The 19,857-nt window shown below is 35.0% G+C and overlaps 1 long non-coding RNA gene across 2 annotated transcripts; it reads left to right on the top strand.

The window, feature by feature from the left end:
- Positions 1–604: 604 nt before the first annotated feature.
- Positions 605–9,071, top strand: LOC127802830 (uncharacterized). Of its 2 annotated transcripts, XR_008023352.1 has the most exons (4): positions 605–831; positions 3,241–3,380; positions 3,659–3,784; positions 8,858–9,071. It is a non-coding gene; the product is annotated as an uncharacterized LOC127802830 (long non-coding RNA). The 2 variants fall into 2 exon arrangements; XR_008023351.1 differs by lacking the exon at positions 8,858–9,071 and having other exon boundaries at positions 3,659–8,616.
- The last annotated feature ends 10,786 nt before the right edge of the window (positions 9,072–19,857 follow it).

Below are 19,857 nucleotides of genomic sequence, written 5' to 3'. Positions count from 1 at the left end.
GACTAGGAAGCTCATGTGACTTTAGTTCTTTATGCGTCCACCTCCTCTATCAATTTTAAGAGTTGATGCCATCTGTTTATAATCAAAACAATATAGTTTTGACTTTAATTAAATTATATTAAATTTTTTAATGTGCAATTATATTAAATTTAATTTAACTAAAAATAAAAAATTGAAATAAACATACAAGAATTCAAAAAAAAAAAAAAAAATAACACTACTAGACACCCATTTATATAAATTTAGAATCGAAAACAAACCATACACTATAAAAAAAAGGATCTTCAACGAGAGGACCAATATCCCATCTTAAAAACATAATTTTTATGATTATAGCAAGAAATTATTTATACTCTCGTTAAATGTGATGTAAAATTAGTTTTTTATTGATGAATTTCTAAATTTATCACTATTAATTAAAAACTTCATCATTATTGAACCTAAAAAATAAAGACAAATATTTTCCTCCAAATATATACCCATAATCTTAATTAGGCAACATTTTTTTTTATTAATTTCTCTTTTTACACTTAATCTTTTTTTTTTTGAAAATAAAATTTTTGGACAAAACATATCAATTTTTCATAAGCCTCCTTCTCGCGTGCCAGCATCCCAATCTTCGCATCTTCCTATCAATTCTAAATCCCTACCAAATCCAAATCCAAAATTGTCTCTTCTTCCCGTCAATCCAAATTCACCTCTTCTTTTGATTTTCCTTCTCTTCACTCTATTCCCTTTTGTGTTTGTCCGAACCCTTCTTTCATACTATTGGCAATCGAAGCCTTGCATATCGTGCGTTGTTGCTTGTGTCATCCTCGCTCTCGGTTTTGTGTAAGTTTCTCTATCGCTATTCCAAGTTTTCTATATTTTGGTTCATTGTTGGGTGAAGCTCTAACGACGCAACATCTCAATCAGTTGTGCAATCTCAATTAGTTGATATTGTTTGACTATTTGGTCCTTTTCGTTATGGTTTCTTTGAAGGTTGAAGTTGAATTCTAGGGTTTCAATAATCGGTTTTACTTTTTGGATTAAATTTTTCATATTGTTTTGTTGTATGTGTTTCAGTTTTTGATGAGGTTTTCGACCATGTAACCATATTGATGATGAGATATGTGGGACGGCCTCCCTTTTAGATTGTATGCATCTCAGATTGAGTTAATAGTTTTGGACAATAATTGGTATCGATGGTGGAATATGACTTTGCTCTTTTGGATGGAATTGCATGTCCTTTATTCAAGTTCATATGATTTTCTTTAGAAAAAGGGCAAGCAAAGACCCTTTGGCTTTGGCAGTCCCATAAGCATATGCATTTTTCCATTTGAGGGAGCTTTTGGACTATGAAATTTTGTTGATGTATATGAACTGCCCTACCTAAATAAGAACATTGGCAATCCTATAAGACCATGTCTCACAAGCATCTTTGTCGTCTGTGTCTTACCAGTGCCACTTTCTCCACTCACCAAAATAGAGTTGCTCTTTGCCTCAATAATCATTACCCTATTTAACAAATGGAACATTATACCTCTCGGTCAACAAATTATCAAACCTTAATCCCACTCTGAAATCTAGCTTTCTAGTCACTACCCAAAGTACTAGTAATAAAAAGGATTAAGGTTACCTGTATGCAACATCTGCAACTACAAAAACATGCGAACTAAGTTCCCCAAAAGCTGCTCCTTTATATTGCTCATGTGAGAATCATATAAGTGAGGTAATCTTTGAAATGGGTTTATTGCAATCAAAATATTGCCAGTATATGTTTGTGAGAAAGATAGGAGAAAATGTTGGTAAGATGGAGGAAAGAACTATATTGCAATAGAATATTGAGAGGCAAGGTCAATAACAAAAGTTCATCTATCAAAAATGTCCAGTATACCAAGCCTTAAATAATGCTAGTAGTAGCAACAGAAAATGCTAAAAAACAGGATCACAAACCCATGACCAGGTTTAGTGCCAAATGTAACTGACCACTAACATAATGACTCTAACAAATAAAAGCGTAAAACACTTGCTCCTAAAAAATAACAACTAATAGTTTGAATCATTCATTAATACCCCCCATTGATTCAAAATTACATACTCCCAATTGAGACAAGCAAAATTGATGCTTGGCTTGGGGAAGAGACTTTGTAAAGATATCAGTTGCTTGCTTATTTGTACCATAGAATTTTAGCACTATTTTTCCATCAGTTACCAGCTTCCGGATGAAATGATGTTGCATGTCGATGTGCTTTGTTCTGCCATGAAAAAAGGGATTCCTTGCCATTGCAATTGTGAACCTGTTATCACAGAGTATCTCTGTAGCTTTATTTTGTTCATAATTAAAATCAGCAAGAAGTTTCTTGAGTCATAAAGCTTGTCAAGCTGCTGAAGTTGCTGTTGTATATTCTGCTTCGCAAGATAACAGATCTAGAGCTACTGTTTCTTGCTTCTTCGAACTCCATGTCACTACTTTAGAACCAAAGCTAAAAAGGTTGCCTGAAGTACTCTTTCAATCATCTAAAGATTCTGCCCAATTGCTATCAGTGAAACCAAACAGCTTGAAATTTGACACTTTGGAATACCAAACACCAAAATCAACCGTTCCAGCAACATAACGGAGGATCCTTTTTTGTTGCACCAAAATGTTGCTTCGTAGGACTATGCATGAATCTGGACACAACACTAATAGAGAAAGCGATAGGTCTAGTGTGTGTCGAATAATTTAAATCGCCAACTAAACTTCTAAACAATCTTGGATTTGTCTTCTTAGTCTCATCTTCCCGGTGCAACTTCTCATTAATGTTCATTGATGTGGTTGCCACCTCACAATTACTCATATAGAACCTGTTCAACAAGTCTGTAGCATATTTCTTTTGACACACGAAAATCCCATCTTTACTTTGCTTCACCTCAAGACCCAAAAAGTATTGTAGTAACCCCAAATCTGTCATCTCAAACTTTCTCATCATGCTAGACTTAAAATTAGCAATTAAAGACTGAGGAACCCATGTAAATCATATCATCCATATAAAGATAGACCACCAAAAAATCTCCATTACTTTGTCGCTTCAAGTAAAGAATGGGCTCATTTTCACTTCTTGTGAATCCACTATCTTGAAAGAAAGCATCAATTTTGCTATACCACGCACGCAGAGCTTGCTTTAGCCCGTAAAGAGCTTTTCTTAACCTGTAGACTTTGTTTTCGCTGCCATTGATAACAAAGCCCTCAGGTTGTGAGACATAAACCTCATCTTCCAGGTCACCATTCAAAAAGGTGGATTTCAAATCAAATTGATACACCGGAAGTTGCATTTGGGCAACCAAAGCCAACATGACTCTCACAATTTCAAAGCGAGCAACGGGAGAGAAAGTATCATCAAAATCTATACTTGGCAATTGTGAGTATCCTTTTGCCACGAGTCGAGCTTTCCGCTTTTGGATGCTTCTGTCAACATTATATTTTGTTTGAAACACACACTTGAGTCCTACAACATTTTTGCCTTCAGGAATATCAACTAACTCCCATGTTGATTTTTTCTGAATGGCCTGCATCTCCTCTGTCATAGCGATCTGCCACTTTGATTGTTCTGCAACTTCCTCAAAAGAAGTTGGATTAGTGACTAAAAAGAAAAGTCACAGGAGTTATAAATTTCTGTTAAAGATATGAATTTTTTAGGTGGCATTTCACTGTTGCTAAAGGAGCCGGATAATGGAGAATATGAACTTGCTGGACTTATATTGCTGCTATCACCAGGTGAGGAAGGAGTTAAACTTGCAAGGGATGGAGAATTTGAAGTTGCAGGTGATGGCATTTTTGGTTGTTCAACATCAAAATTTGAAAGAACCTGAATTGTTAACATTCCAACTTAAACATGCCTCCTTATTGAACACAACGTTCCTGCTAATTATCACTTTGCCACTTATAGGATTATATAAGTGATATGCTTTGGATTGAGGACTATAGCAATCGAAAATGCATTTTTCAAAATTTTCATCAAGTTTAGAACGAGAATTAACCAAAGCATATGCTACACAACCAAAAATTTTTAAGTGGCTTACCCAAGGCTTCTTGCCCCTCCATGCTTCGTATGGTGTTATATTGAGAACGACCCTCATTGGAGACATATTCAAGAGATACACTGTTGTTGCTACTACTTCTCCCCAAAAATGATTTGGAAGCCCCTTTGCCTTCAACATACTTCTAGCCATTTCCACCACCGTATGATTTTTTCGCTCCGCAACACCATTTTGCTATGGCGTGTAAGGTGTTGTAAGTTCTCTGTGTATGCCATGCTCATCACAAAAATCAGTGAAATCATTATATAAGAATTCACCGCCTCGATCTGTTCGAAGTGCTTTTATGCTGTTGCCACTTTGTGTCTCCACCAATGCCTTGAATTTCTTGAAATTCTCAAAGGTTTCTTATTTGAATTTCAAGAAATAAACCCAACTCATACAGTTATAATCATCTGTAAATAGCAAAAAATAACGACTACCTCCAAGTGACTTAGTTTGCATAGGCCGACACAAATCAGCATGCACAAGTTTAATACAATTTGAAGCCCTCCATGATTTTCCAATAGGAAATGATCTTCTACTTTGTTTCCTATAAACAAACCCTTCACAAAAATCAAGTTCACCAATTTCCGGCAAGCCAACAACCATTTCTTTCTATCTTAAAAGTCTTAAACTGTTCACATTCAAATGCCCAAAATGTAAATGCCATAGTTTAGCCTCATTATTTCCCCTAACAACTAAGGCTTTGCTCACTGCATTTGAAACATCAAAAGGAAACATTTTGTTTTGTGTCATATGGACATTTGCAATGATTTGACCAGATTTTTTATCATTAACAACACATGAATCACCATCAAACACAACCTTATATCCACTAATCATCAATTGTTTAACACTCAATAAGTTATGAGCTAAACGAGGCAAAAATTGCACATCATAAAGGAGTTTGACATCACTTTGTAAGGTTTTGATGGCAATTGTACCTTTCCCTTCTACTTGCATCTGCTTGTTGTCTCTGAGTCGAACGTCACCTTTCTGTGACTTGTCAAGCTCTTTGAACAACGACTTTGTCCCAGACATGTGGTTGGAGCATCCATTTTCCAAAAACCATACTATATTGCGGTTTAGCGTATCTTGAATAAGTAAATGGCCATGAATAGCTTGCTCTCCTCTTCAACCTTCTCTGTAAAATTTACTTGCTTCTATTCTTCCCTCTGTTTGGCCTAACAGTTTACTTCTTTATGCCCCATTTTGTTGCAATATCTACATTGGATTAAGATCTTGTATTGACGTGTTTCACCAAATTGACCTCTACCTCTACCGCTACGACCTCGTCTATGAAATCCACCTCTGCCTTTGCCTCGGCCTCCTTAATTTTATGACTTTCCTTTGAAAGAAGACTCCCATTTCACCTGAAAAGCCTTCTCTTCAACCTTTTTAGATGATTTGCTAAGCCTATCTTTATGAGCTAGCAGAGAGCTCATCAATTCATCAAAGGAATAAGTGGACATATCCTTTGACTCTTCAATTGCAGCAACAACATTATTGAATTTTGAGGTTAAACTCCTCAAAACCTTGCACACAACTGTCTCATTACTGATTTTTTCACCATAACTCTTCATGTGATTGACAATACCAGACACCCTAGAAAAAAATTCTTACACAGATTCTTATTCTTACATAGCCAACGTTTCAAAATTAAGACGAAGAGTTTATAGCTTCAGAGTAATTACCTTTTTGTCTCCCATATTCTCTCGCAGCTGTTAAGTAGGCTCAATTGGTTGCCTATCTTCAAACCCGTTTTCTACCAAGTCCCATATCTCTTGAGACTTGAAGAGAGTTTTCATCTTGAGACTCCAAAAATGATAATTTACCCATTTGAAAATTGGAATAAGGGGTTGAGATAAAGCATTTGTGCCATTTTCTACCATTGGTCTGCAAATTAGAATCACCTTTTATTTCACCTTTTATTCTTTGTCTCTCACTTGATCTTTTCCCTTATGGAAAAAAAGATCGAAACCTAGTTGTGGCTCTGATACCACAAATGTTGGTAAGATGGAGGAAAAAACTATATTGCAATAGAATATTGAGAGGCAAGGTCAATAACAAAAGGTCATCCATTAAAAAAGTCTAATACACCAAGCCTTGAATAATGCTAGTAGTAGCAACAAAAAATGCTAAACAACAAGATCACAAACCCATTACCAGGTTTAGTGCCAGATGTAATTGACCACTAACATAATGACTCGAACAAATAAAAGCATAAAACACCTACGCTTAAAAAATAGCAACTAATAGTTCGAATCATTCATTAATAGAGAAATCATAATATGAGCTGATCTTTTAGTTTAATCCTTGCTATCTACTTGCAAAACATTATCAAAGTTAAAGTGAAAATCTCACATAAATCTCATTAAGTTCATATTTGGTAGCTAAATTTTGAAGAACTCCAGGTTCTTAGAAATATGAAAGCTTAGTCATGTCATCAACACCTCTAAAAGGAGCTTATGTATCCTTTGGAAACACTTTTGTGACGTCAGTGACAACCTGCAATGAATTATCCATTCAGTGAGATTCGTTTAATAACTATGAAATAAAATTCTTGGAAAGACATGGCTCGGGGCATATCTACGATCATACTTGCTATTAGTTATTACGACTCCAGGTTCATGCAAATATGAAACCTGACCTTAATTCAAATTAAGTAACATTATGTATGATGAACATGAGGACCATGTTCTACCACTACACTAGGGGACTTTCCTGCTAAAGGAAATTTTGTACGGCGGTATGGGTAAAATTAAAATTTTACATATATTAAATACATGTAGTGGAATTAATAATACACAAACCATACGCAAATTTGATATTTAAGCAACACGTATATTCATCCCATGAATATAAATAAACACATATTTGTAGTTTGGTGTAGGGATGGAGTACAAAATCAGTTTTTTGTACTGAGACCGTATCCACCTTAGGCTGTGGTGGTCTTAATCTGTCCACATCTATCACACTATCCGATACCGTTCTAGTTACCTCTTCTCGTGCTAGACACAAAGGTTCCCTGTATCACTTATACCCACGTCTCAATTTTTCTTGTGTGACTCTCACACGAATTAATTTTATAACGGTAGAAAAAATTACAAAGAAAGCAGAGGAAGAAGAAGAAGAAGAAGAAGAAGAAGAAGAAGTAGCATGCAAGCAATTAATATTGTTGCTTCAATTTAATCCTTAGAGAATTCGTCCCTCGCTAAGCTGTAACACCCAGTGTTACTAGTGTTAAGAAAATGAGAAAGAAAATGAGAAACTTCCAAAATGGATCCTTAAGAATAATAGTGCCTTATGAGAGGGGAGGGGCATTTTGATAATTTGGATAGTAAAGTCAAATGAATGAATTAAATTATTAAAAATAGGAAAAATAGTAAATATTCAATTATGTGAGAAATAATTGTTTTTTTCCTAAATTGGTGAATTAAGGTGGTGATGCCTAATGGATGGTTAAGATGGAAAATGGTCTCCCATTAATGCTTTGAAAATATGGGATTTATTTAAGGGGAAAAGAAATTAATTATGTAATTCATTCTTGATGTGTGAAAATTGTCTCCATTTATTAAATGTTGAGAAATTATTAAATCCAATGGATGGGATTAATCTTTGAGTGGGATTTGTGATCCAATGGTGATTATTTATTCTTGGGTCATGGCATGGATTGCCAATGTGTATATATATATATGTATTTGTGGGAAGGCACATATCAATATATGTGTGTGTGCATATGTGTAGATATTTTTGGAGAAATGAGAGATTAAAATAATTTAAAAAGGAAATTATAAATGTCTCTCAAAGAATTTATGAAGGCCATCATAATGTTGGAGAAAAAGATAAATGGAAAAGAAAGTAAAATGGTCACCATTAATGCTTGAAAATATGGTGATTTATATAAATGAAAAAGGAGGGATTTATGTCTCTCAAAAGTGATGGGTAAAATTAGTCCAATTTAAATAATTGCAAATTGGAAAGAATTCAAGCTATGAGATTGGGTCTTAAAATTGGAAGAATGATCCAATGGTGGTGGATGGAAGCTTGTGGTTGGCATGGATTGTCACATATGGTTGTAGCCAAGATGTGTTTCTATCCAATGATGGAGATTAGATCTCCTCAAAATCAATGGTTGAGATTGAGATTTCTCAAGAGCACATGGATTGTGCTTTATTTGTATGGCTAGGATTTACTCTCCAAAAGAGAAAAGAATGGAGGGTTGAGATGAAGTCTTGTATTTGTAATATCAAGACTAGAAGAATAAATCAAAAAGAAAGGAAAATGAATGAAGAATGAAGAAATCTTCCATTGTTGAGAAAAAGAAAGAAAGAGAGATAGGAAGAAGTCTCTCAAAGAGGAAATGATGAAGAAGAAGATGAAGGGATCAAGGTAAGTCTTATTTTTCTTCTCTTTATTTTGGTATACTTTGTATGCAAAGTAAGTTGCTTGTTTGAAATGTCACCTTAGATAGAAAAAGATGATGATGGGAGCTCTCTTGAGATGAAGATTGGAAGATTTAAAGAATGAGGTAAGGGATAACCCCATGGAATGGTGGCTTGTAAGTGGTAAAGTATGTGCTTAAACTTTTAAATGTGTGCATTAGCATGTTTCTCTTGTGTTTAAGGACCTATGGCCATGAGATTGTGTGGGGTAGGGTAGTTTAAATCCTCAAACCTAGGTGGTTGTGAGGATGTGGAAGCCCTAACCATGTTACATGCATGCATTTGGCATCACATGATATGTTTTTGTTCATACTTATTGTCATTGCCCTTTTATTGAGCTTAATAGCTCATGAGGTTTTTATCCTCAAATATAGGTTGTAACGACATGGGAAAAATCAAAACAAAGATGAAATAACATATGGATGCATGGGATTGAAGATTCAAGACCATTGTATGGCTCATGGAAGCCTATTTTATGTTGTATTGATTTTATGTTGTAATAAGCACCATGAGTGGGTGTAAAAAGGTAGTATTTTTCCTTTGTTGTGTAAACTTTGTGGAAGAAGAAAATGAGTATTTTCTTTGTAAGCTTTTGTGGAAAAGTGGATATTTTTTATGTATGTATGAAGGGTGTAATTTTTGAAAATTTTAGGTTAGAAAGTCCAAGAGAAAAAAAAAAAGTGTAAGGTTGGAAGGTGATAGCAATTGGGGCCCGTAGGCGGCCACAGTGGGCAACAGGTGCGCGGTGGCACAACCAGTCCACCACGGGGCCCCGCATAGGCCCCTGGGAGTGCCAAAAGGCCCTGTCGGTCAATTTTTTTAAAAAAATTAAAAAAATTGAGGATTTTTTGGGCAATTCTTAGTTGATTATGGGCCCTGGAGAAATTTTCAAAAATAAAGAGATTTTGGATATTTTTGGAGAAAATGTCAAAATTTTTAAAAATTTAAATTATATGAGTTTTTTCTCCAAAATTGGTAAAAATCAATGAATTGATTGAAATGGTGAATTTTATGGAGCCTGGTGGAATTCTTTGAAAGAAGAAGAATTAAAATAAATAAAAATGGCAATTAGGAAAACTTAATAGAAATTAATTAGCCAAGTGTGGTATGATTAAAGCCAAAATCTGCTAATGGATCTTGGGGTTGAGGGAAGAGAAGGACAAAGCCCAGTTCCTACTTAGGGCGTTTCACGTTGAAACACAATCTGTCCTTCATGAATGGTCGGGCATGTGAATAGTTCGGTTGATTGTTCACGAGTGACACCTATTAGTGGGAACGGGGCATCACCCACTAGCCTTCTCTAATTTCACGTCACACGACATTCAATTAGGCTGGCTGGGTGACACTAAAAGTTAACTTTCCATAAGGTAAGAGTCGACTTTCGCTACTACAAAGAGTCAATTTTCTTATCCTGGAAAGTCGACTTTCTTACCCTGCTGGTCAACTTTTGACCCACAATCTGCTAAAACGCTCCGGGCACATGATATTGATACCAAATACGACATTATAGGGTGTGTGACTTTCTATATTCACTACCCCCTAGCAATCAGATGGCACAAAAACTTATTTCGGCACCAGCTAACACCTTGATCTATCACCAGAATCTCTCCATATCCTGATGACGATCTAAGGGTTCCTGAGAAGCACCTAGCAATAGCTCAGGACACTATAGGTGGCAGTGAAGTCTCACTTCAAGTGAATCTATTAAAATTGACGATTACCGTGTGCTATAACCCTTCTATCACCTAACGTCCCGACTGAGCGAGAGCCATGGAATAATAAACTTACAAACTTAGTAACTATGTGTCTGACCTTATCAATGTGACTAGATGACACCTCAAAAAACTCATTTCCTGATAATCAATCTGTCATGACAAGGGACTATCTTGTCACACTAACAGTAGATCATATAGGACGTTCACCCTATCAAATACCGACGAGAGCGACATATCCTATCCCCAACACCAGTCTTCATATACCAGTAATATGGAATCATATATATGAACGTTCTCATTTTTGACATATGAACATTCCCAGAGACTTGGCTCATTTTTTACATATGTTTACTCGATTACACAAATAATCTACTCGAGTACAAAGTGATCTTTACTCGATTACAAAATCATGTACTCGATTATAGAAACATTTTAGAATCCAATAGAATTCCAAGAAAATATACTCAATTACAAAAATGATTTACTCAAATATAAATTAAACATTACTCGATTATAAAATATATTAATCGATTGTTTTTAACTCGATAGAAAGTTGAATTATGTACCCGTATACAAAGACTTATTTAGTCGAGTGTACTTCATCTTTTACACAATTTAGTCTACATTTGTAATCGATTATTTTTAGAAATAACATAGCATTACTCAATTACATAATCCTTTTACTTGATTAACCAAAGATTGGAAAATCTACATAAGCCTTTTTTGATTATTGAATTACTCGATTATCAAAATATTATTACTCGATTAACAAGAATCAAACCTTGACCTAATTTGAAGAATTTACTCGATTAAAAACTTGACTTTCTCAAAAGCTTTCCATATCACATTTAATTGTTTTAGTCACTATCATTTAACTAAATTTACTAATTTTTTTTGTTAAATCAAAATATCAAAATTTTCAATGATAAAGAATAAAAAATAGAAGATGATTAAAAGATTAGAGGAATATAAAAATTGGAGAATAGGCAACGAACATGGGAGGATTAAATTAAAATAAAAGGACTCGTACAGCCGAATATAAAAAGAAGGAAGGACTGGTGCGGCCTATGATTATTATTATTATAAAGATGACATCTCAAGCGACGGAACAAGGGAGAATAGACGGATGAGGTGGAAGCAAAAGTCAACAAGAACCTACACGGCTTGGTGACGCACGCAACAACAACATGCAGGCATCCGCAAGGCGCAAGGCAGGTGCAACAAGCAAGCAGCGGATGGAAGCAAGGCCAAGCAGCGTTCCAAATCTGTTTTAGATCTAGATAGACAGATCTGGATAGGAGAGAATTAACTTTTGTTTATTTTTTTAGACTCCATTAAATCTATTATGAATTAATTTTATTTACTAGGGTTTTTGATGAAACTGGAATATTGACAATTTATATTTGTTTGAGTTGAATTTCTTTATCTATGCAAATAATTTCTTATTATTTTTAAAATGATTAAATATCTAGCCAATATTTAATTAATTTATTGTTATGGAATGAGTCCGGAAGAAAAGTTTCATGATTTGACATAGATAAGAGATTCCATAAGAAAATAGTTAGAACGGAAGTAAAGATTTGAGTTGTACGGAATTAAATTGAATAACCATTTATTTTAATGAATTGGTTAATGTTTATTATTATTATTATTAAAAAATAGATAATAAATATTAATTAATATATTTGATATCACTTGGGAGAAAATATCAATTACTTTAGGATTGTTCAACTATTGTATAGATAATTAAAATTGAATTATTAGTTAAATAAATTAAATATGATTGATTTAAGTGAATTAAAAAAACCCTAGTGATAAATTAAAATTAAATTTATCATCTATTAAAATTAAATTAATTAGTTCTATTTTATTTAAGTTTAGTTTAATTACAACTTTTCTAAATAGTTTCGTAACATCTTGGTATTTTGGAAAAAATAATAATATGTAATTTTGAGTATTGAAAATAATTTATTAGGAGATCTAATTGAGGGATTCTTGGTAGCTCGTCGAGGTGTTTTAGGGCTAGTGAATTTATACTAAAAAATGACAACATGGAATGTAAATTTGTAATTTTGTGAAATGCAATGCCAAGTAGTGAATTGGGTAATTAAGATACTTAAATTATTTTATTTGAGGGTATTTATGAAATTGCAAATATGTGGTATTCTATTTATGAATTTATTACACTTATGGAAAGGGGTGTAACTAAAAGGTTGCAGAAATATGCGGTATAAGTGGTATTAATAGGATAGGTGTATATGTTAATTATCAAAAATCGTGGGTGTTAAGTGTAAATACTGAAAATGAATTGTGGGTCACTTTAAGATTAATTGTGTGCATAACATGGGTAAGGATATGTGTAGCACGGATGGTCACGGGCGAGGGAGACAGGTCAGGTGGCACAGGTGTGGGCACACGCTAGAGGAATTTTGCTAAAATTTTCTAGCCAAGGGCGCCCCAAAACAATGTCGTTTTGATAAGGTGGTGGGCAACCATTGGCCGCCACGTGGCCTCCACTGAACCGCCATTCTTTTTGCCTATTTAAGCTCAATTTTCAGTGTAATTAAGTTCAGTCAAAATAGCAGCACAAATTGGAGAAGAAGAAATGCTCGAACAACAGCATAAATAAGGGGAGAAATCTAAGTGAAATGAAGGGAATTAAGGGAATTTGGAGTTAAAGATAGTCAGGTAAGTAGGAAAAATTATTAAAGCTTTACACAGGTAAATTGTAAATTTTATATGGTTGAATTTAATTAATTTGGGTCGTGATCTCATTATCTACCTGTAAAAATGTTATTTTGTAGCAGGAGTGCAGAAAGATTGGAATTTGCTACCTAAAGGCAAGTTCTAAACCCTTTTTACACGCTCATTAATTCGTATGTAAGTCCCCGTCGTTTTGTGTTTTTTATCCCCTTATTTACCCTGATTTGGTTCCAAATATTAAATTCGTGAATACGTGTGGTCACCATTTTATAACTTGTGAGTTGTTTGTGAGTTTGGTGGCAATGGTTTTAAGTTAAATAAAAGACTCCTTGTGACATTTACTTCTAACCTTCACGAGACTTTGTATTGCTCTGTTTCCTTGGGAATGATGCCGAACCAATGTAGGGCTAGATTCTTAGAGAGTCGAGGAGACTTGGTGTGGTTGGGGTAAAGCTGGTGTGTCCAGATGATTGTCTCATATGGTGGTGGCGGTCAATTGACCAACCTCTGTTTAATCTTTAATATTACCGAATCTTTTAGACCAATCAATAATGAGATTAATAACGGGCGTTGTCCTTAATGCTGGAACTGAAATTGTACAAATACTTACACCATATAAGGGTTCATAACCTGACCACAGAATCATATGAAATATTAGCGTGTTGACCGGTAAGTATTGGGCTGGGGCCTAATACCATAAGTGTGTCAAGATCATACAAATATGGGTTTAATGATGTATAGCATCCACTGTTTTGTGTCAAATGGTATGGGCGATTGCATAAAATATGTGAAATCATGTGTTCATGCATGACATGATATTTATGTGCTTATATGTGTATCAAGTAAGTTGCTTTTATATGATGGTGTATGTTCCCTCGACCTCTGAGCGAGGGCACTGCTATTGTTGTGTCAGTGATGTTCGAACAAGGTAGGCGTGTGCTGCTATGCCCACAAGGGCGACGTATGGTTGATAAGGGTTATGGGTTATGATGTTGTACTTGATATTGTTGAACATATTGACATGTGTGAGCCTAAGGGCCATTTGCATTTTGTGAGCATAAGCATGTGTCATACATAAGGTAAATCATAACATGGGGTATACATCATGAAAAGCAATGTAAACGAGAAAGGTGTTTAGTCGACAAAACGGGGGTATCCAACTTTATATAGGCTCGGTGGATGATCGAGGGAGCCATAGCTTGCTAGACTTGCAAGACGGGGATATCTAACTTTATATAAGCTCGGTGGACGATAGCCATGGCTTGCTAGACTTGAAAGACGGGGATATTCAACTTTTTGTACACTCGGTGGACAACCGAGGGAGCTACGACTAGCTAGACTCGCCTAGGTTGAGCCAGGGTGAGGGTGGACGATAGTCCACAATAATGTCATGGCATTTATGTATATATATGTATTTGGCATGTGGAGAGCACATTATTGCGTGTTGTGTGAGTAAATGATTATGTCATGGCATATTTACATATACATTTGGCATGTGGAGTGCACATTAATGCATGTAACGTGAACATCTGTGTATTTGTGAAAGTCTATATCATAGCATGGGTGCCAAATGTTGTAAAGCCTAGCATTATGTGTGATCCAATTTGAAACATGGCATGGGGGGCATAATGAGGTATAGCATGGCATGGTTGTACATGATATACTTGGATGCATGATACCAAAAAGTATAACATGAGCATATGGTGTTGTAAATCATAGCATGGTCATTTCTCATGTAATGGGTTATGTAACTCTATCTTGCTTTGATTTCCTATTGTGCCCCTTTTATTTCTGATATATTTGCTGAGCCTTTTGGTTTACCTTGTTTTTAACATCATTCCAGGCGTGGGAACTGATGTCGATGATGGGTTTGTGACATGTCGGTCTTAGGTGGCTACATGTACAGCGCAATCCCGACTGAAAAGATCTCTAGGAGTGAGTTGTAAGCAAGGGGTCAAATGTTGTGATTAGCCAGATTTGATTGACTGATGCTTTGTTGTGTATAGGATAGCCCCTAAAATGTATATTTGTAATTAATTTGCTACCGATGTTGTAAATAAGAGTTGAAGAAAATTTTGGGGTGCTACAAGTTTAAACAATAATAAAGTTAACCAATTTTGGTAATTAATATACAATCTCAGTGGGAATGATATATTATTCATACTTTATTACTTGAATGATTTCATATACTTGTGAATATGTTCATCACTCTTGCATTTTAATTTTTGGATCGTTCTTGTACTTTTGAGTTTTGATTTTTGGACCGTTCTCATGCTTTTGCACTTCGATTTTTTGAGTAATAAGTCCTTAGGTCATTCTCACACATTATGTGCTTCAATATTAGGCTTTGCTTGTTTATAAGAGTTTTGACCTTTTTTTGTGCATTCATTATCTTGAAAAACAAAATACACAAAAAAGGAATATAACAAGATGAAAGTTATTTCATTCATGCATCATTGAATGACATATATAAATGTTAGGATATTTAATCTGTCTATGATACTTCTTTATAATATACAAATGGGTTCTAGTTTTGAATTCTTTTGTGGGCTTTAGGCTTTCAAGCAATGCAACATGTTTCTTCGAGAAAGCTTTTGTTCTTTTAGTACTCTTCTCGCCTTGAATTGTTCCCCTATCATTTAGGGTAGTTAGTCTGTTCATCCCTTTAGGCTTCCATGTCCACAAACTCTGCCAGTTCCCTTTCTCTAATTAGAGCTTCTATTTGATTCATTAAGTTTTAACATTTGTTAGTGGAGTGGCCATAAATACTCTAGAATTGGCAAAAGGCGTCCATTTTCCTTCCCATAGGTAGCCTCTTGATATGAATTGTATTTAGTGCCCCTTGTAAAGGAACCGATTTAGGGATAAATTTTTTCAATGTTGGCAGCAGTATAATGTGAGGAACCATGTTTTGCAATAGCCCTACCATTTCTCAAATTGCCAACATTCCCTCCGTATGTTGCCTTTGCATAACTTCATATTCTGCTCAGGAGACCATTGAAGGAATATGCTTAAATAAGCCAAGGGGACCAAAAGGATGAGCCTTTTGTGGGACATGGGAGAGTGTCTATGGCTGAAGGTGGGAAAGGGTTTCTTGTGGTACATAAGAGAAAGCCTTCCTTTAGAGGAGAGAAATGATCTCTCTCTAGAGGTGGGAGAGGGTCTCTCACAAGGGTGATGGATGAATCCCTGGTAGGAGAGCCTTTCACGAGGTAGGAGGTGGTGGTAAACCCTTACGTGAGTAGGTGACTAGAAGATGCATGAGAGAGGGTTATGATGTATGAGAGAGGGTATCCCACCTGAGTGAGTGAGTCTTAGCATCAAGAGAGAGGGTATGTTTACTACTACTTGTTTGGGGCATCACAAGTGAGTTTTCTTGACTTTTTAATCAATTTCTCACAAAAGGAGCTAATTGTTATTGCCAATATACAATGATGAATTTTAAGTAGGGGACATCGTCTTAATGATGCGTGAGTGACCTTTAGTCACATGACCCTCTTGGTGATGAGAGACTTGCTGATAGCAGGTGACAAGAGTTTCTTGAGTGACAAAAGAGTAGTAATGAGAGAACCTCCTGAATTATAAGAGACCTATAAGGCAGTAAACCAGTTAGGGGCATGGGTGAGGTCACCTACGGATCCTACGATGCTTAAGCTAGTCTCATGCCTGAAGTAGAATTATAGTTTCAACGGTGTAGTGAGCATACAAAAACAAGGAGGATGGCTTTCCTATTTATAGAAAGATATGAGACTGACAGGTGATAGGAGACCCACGATTTTCAGTGGGCATCTCAGAGGTCAGCTTGATCATTTCAATGCGTGGCAAGTCTCTTACCCAACATGTCCACATGGCACTTGGTGCGCGTGGCATGGATGGTGTGCACAAATAAGGCTTTTAATGCAGTGAATGCGTAAGTAAGGGTTTCTCGATGCCCCGCTCGCGAGTGAGGGTTTACTGTTTGCAGCAACAAGCTCGCGGTAGGGCCTATCTCATGGCATGCAGTAGCACGACCCTTACATGTCTGGCTACTACCGAGTAACCCTCACTCATCCAAGATTGCTTCCTCAATCATTTAACCCATCCTGACTCGGTTTGATCTCACCTCATGATGGGCCTACCCAATGTTTCGCAAGATCGTTTCACTATACTAAGGCTTTTTTCTTTATTGGGGCATAATAGAATGATTGAGCATAACATAATGATTGTATGGATGTAAGCAGAAATGCACTTATTTGAAACTTTGAAATCTCGAGAAGATATGACATTTTCAAGCTCACAGTATTCTATTGTTCTTTGTTTCAACTCATTTATCTAGTGTTCTATCACTTAATACTTCTGTTGAGCTATCCATCAAGGTAAGAGAACGTTCTTTGTGTCTTAACTGCCACTTTTTGTTTCAATAACATCTCAAAATTCAGTTAGAAGTAACAAAATTCATGTTCAATTTGTCTTAGAAGCATTTAATATTCTAAAAATTTAAGACTAATCGAATTTAATACTCTGTAACAACTATATTTTTCAAATTCTATCAAGTATTAGTTGAGTACAAAGTGGTGTTTAATCGACTAAGTTTAATTTTTATCCGAATACAAATATTTTATAATCAACTATTTTATGACTTACTCGATTACAATCCGCCTTTCACTCGATTAAATTTTTGACATATAAAATTTCAATACGTATTCAATTAGAAAACTATATTTACTCAAGTACATTAAGATATTTACTTGATTAACAATTTTAGTACTCGATTAAATTAATGGTCTAAAGACATAACGTGTTTCTAGAATATATATATATATATATACTCGATTAACATATCAAGTATTCGATTACAAAAATGATCCAAAAGACTTGACATATTTTTAGAGGATATATACTCGATTACAAAAAATATTTACTCGAGTACAAATAAATCATTACTCGATTACAAAAATTAAATAATCAAATAATTTTGTATTGTTAGAAACTTGTATTATCTACTCGATTACAAAAGTCTATTTAGTCGAATACATTTGATCTTTACTCAGATACTCTAAAATTTATAATTGATTATCTATTACACAACTTACACTTACTCGATTACAAACAAAATACATTCGATTAAAATAACATACCTACTTTAAATTAGTCTTAAGACTTTTCTAATAAGAATATTACTCGAGTATAAAAGATTTTTACTCGAATATATGAATTTAATCACAAAATTACTCGATTACATAAGGTCTTTTACTCAATTAAGAGAACCAACACTTTGATCTAATATGAAATATTATTTTATTACTTGAGTAAGACAAATTAGTACTTGATTAAGAATTTAATTTACTCGATTGATATATATATATAAATTACTCAATTATTTTTACACTCATTTACTAAGCCTAACACACTGTTTTAGTTATTATTACTTAACAGAATTTTCCTATTTTCTCATCAAATCAAAATTTGAACAACTTAATAGATTACTCAACATATACTAATCTAAATCATTTCGAAAATTCCATCCTTGTAAGTTCACTCCATCAAAAGTTCAAGTATATATTATGGAACTAAATAACTACGAGTATGTCCTCTATCAAAATCAGAGATATGTACACCATGGGCGATGGGATTAAATTGCTCCCTTTGGTTAGTGGGTGATCATCCTTCATATTTTTTATGTTTATTTATTAATACTCAGCCACCCTATGAGTGATGGAATTTAATCACTTCCTTGCCCTGGTGGGTGATCACCCTATTGTTGATTGTTGTTTTTGATACAGAGAGTGTAAATGCCAAAAAAAAAAAAGAGTAGCAAATTAGTAAAAAATAATTTTTTAAATTAAAAAACTATTGCTGACAGTTGTTAACCACCTGTAATGATGCTTATTACTGGCAGTAATTTAAACCTCTGGCAATAAGCAAAAAAATAATAGCCTTTAGCAGTAGCCACTAAAGGCTTTTCCCGACAGATATCTCCTACTAATAATGGGTTTTTTCCTCAACAATTTGAAAATTGCCAACAAAAACTACCCATTCTCAGCATTAACAGGGATAATGTAAACTACTGGGAAATGGTAATTATCCATTGCAAGACAACTTTCTAGCCAGCATTGACCAAAACTGTCGGGAACTTCATTGGGAAACTTTTGTTGACGGTTTTTTCCATATGTCTTAACTATTTTTAACTGTCGGGAAAGACTAATAATTTCTAGTTGTGATTATTGTTGGAATGCTATCTATGCCATTTTGTTAATGACAATTAGCGCAACTAGACCAGACTGTTTGGACATAGCACAGTTACCATACAACCTATATAAGAAAGAAGACTGAGGAAAAATCCCAACAGACCAACAACCCTTGACACCAACCTCGATAGAGGCGAGATATATAAGAGGAAGTTCGGGATCAAACAACATGGCAATCTTGTGGCAAGAGAAGGCAGACGAGATGCCAACCTGTCTTGTCAAGGCCACCAAGAAGATGAAGAAGTTTGTGGATTGGAAGCAACGAGAGGTAGCATTCTAGATAGATGACTTGGTTATGGTTAAGCTAATCCCCTTGCAATTTAAAGCTTTCAGGAAGTTGAACAACGGGTTAATTAAAAAATATGAAGAACCATATCAGTACTAGCTAGCGAAAGTGGGCAAGGTTTTCTTTGATTGGTCTTGCCCCATTCCATAATTAAAGATCTATACATTGTTCCATGTCAGCTTTTTAAAGGCTAACCATACAAACCAAAAAGATATACAGAGGTCCATATCACAGAAGGCCCCTCTGGTGGTGATCACATCCTATGATAAAGAGGCAGAGGCAATCTCGACAGATCGAGCAATGAGACAAATGAAGTGCCATGATGCACAAAGTTCCTAATCTAGCGGAAATTAAGGACGGCCTAAGATATAGCTAGCTAGGAAGGTGAGAAAGACTTTGTGTGGTAGTTTGCATAGGGTATCAACGGCAATGAGGTCATTGCC

The sequence above is a fragment of the Diospyros lotus genome, chromosome 5 (assembly GCF_014633365.1).
Source record: "Diospyros lotus cultivar Yz01 chromosome 5, ASM1463336v1, whole genome shotgun sequence".
Lineage (NCBI taxonomy): Eukaryota > Viridiplantae > Streptophyta > Magnoliopsida > Ericales > Ebenaceae > Diospyros > Diospyros lotus.
The sequence above is the reverse complement of the archived record's forward strand: the minus strand, read 5'-3'. Positions and strand labels throughout refer to the sequence as shown.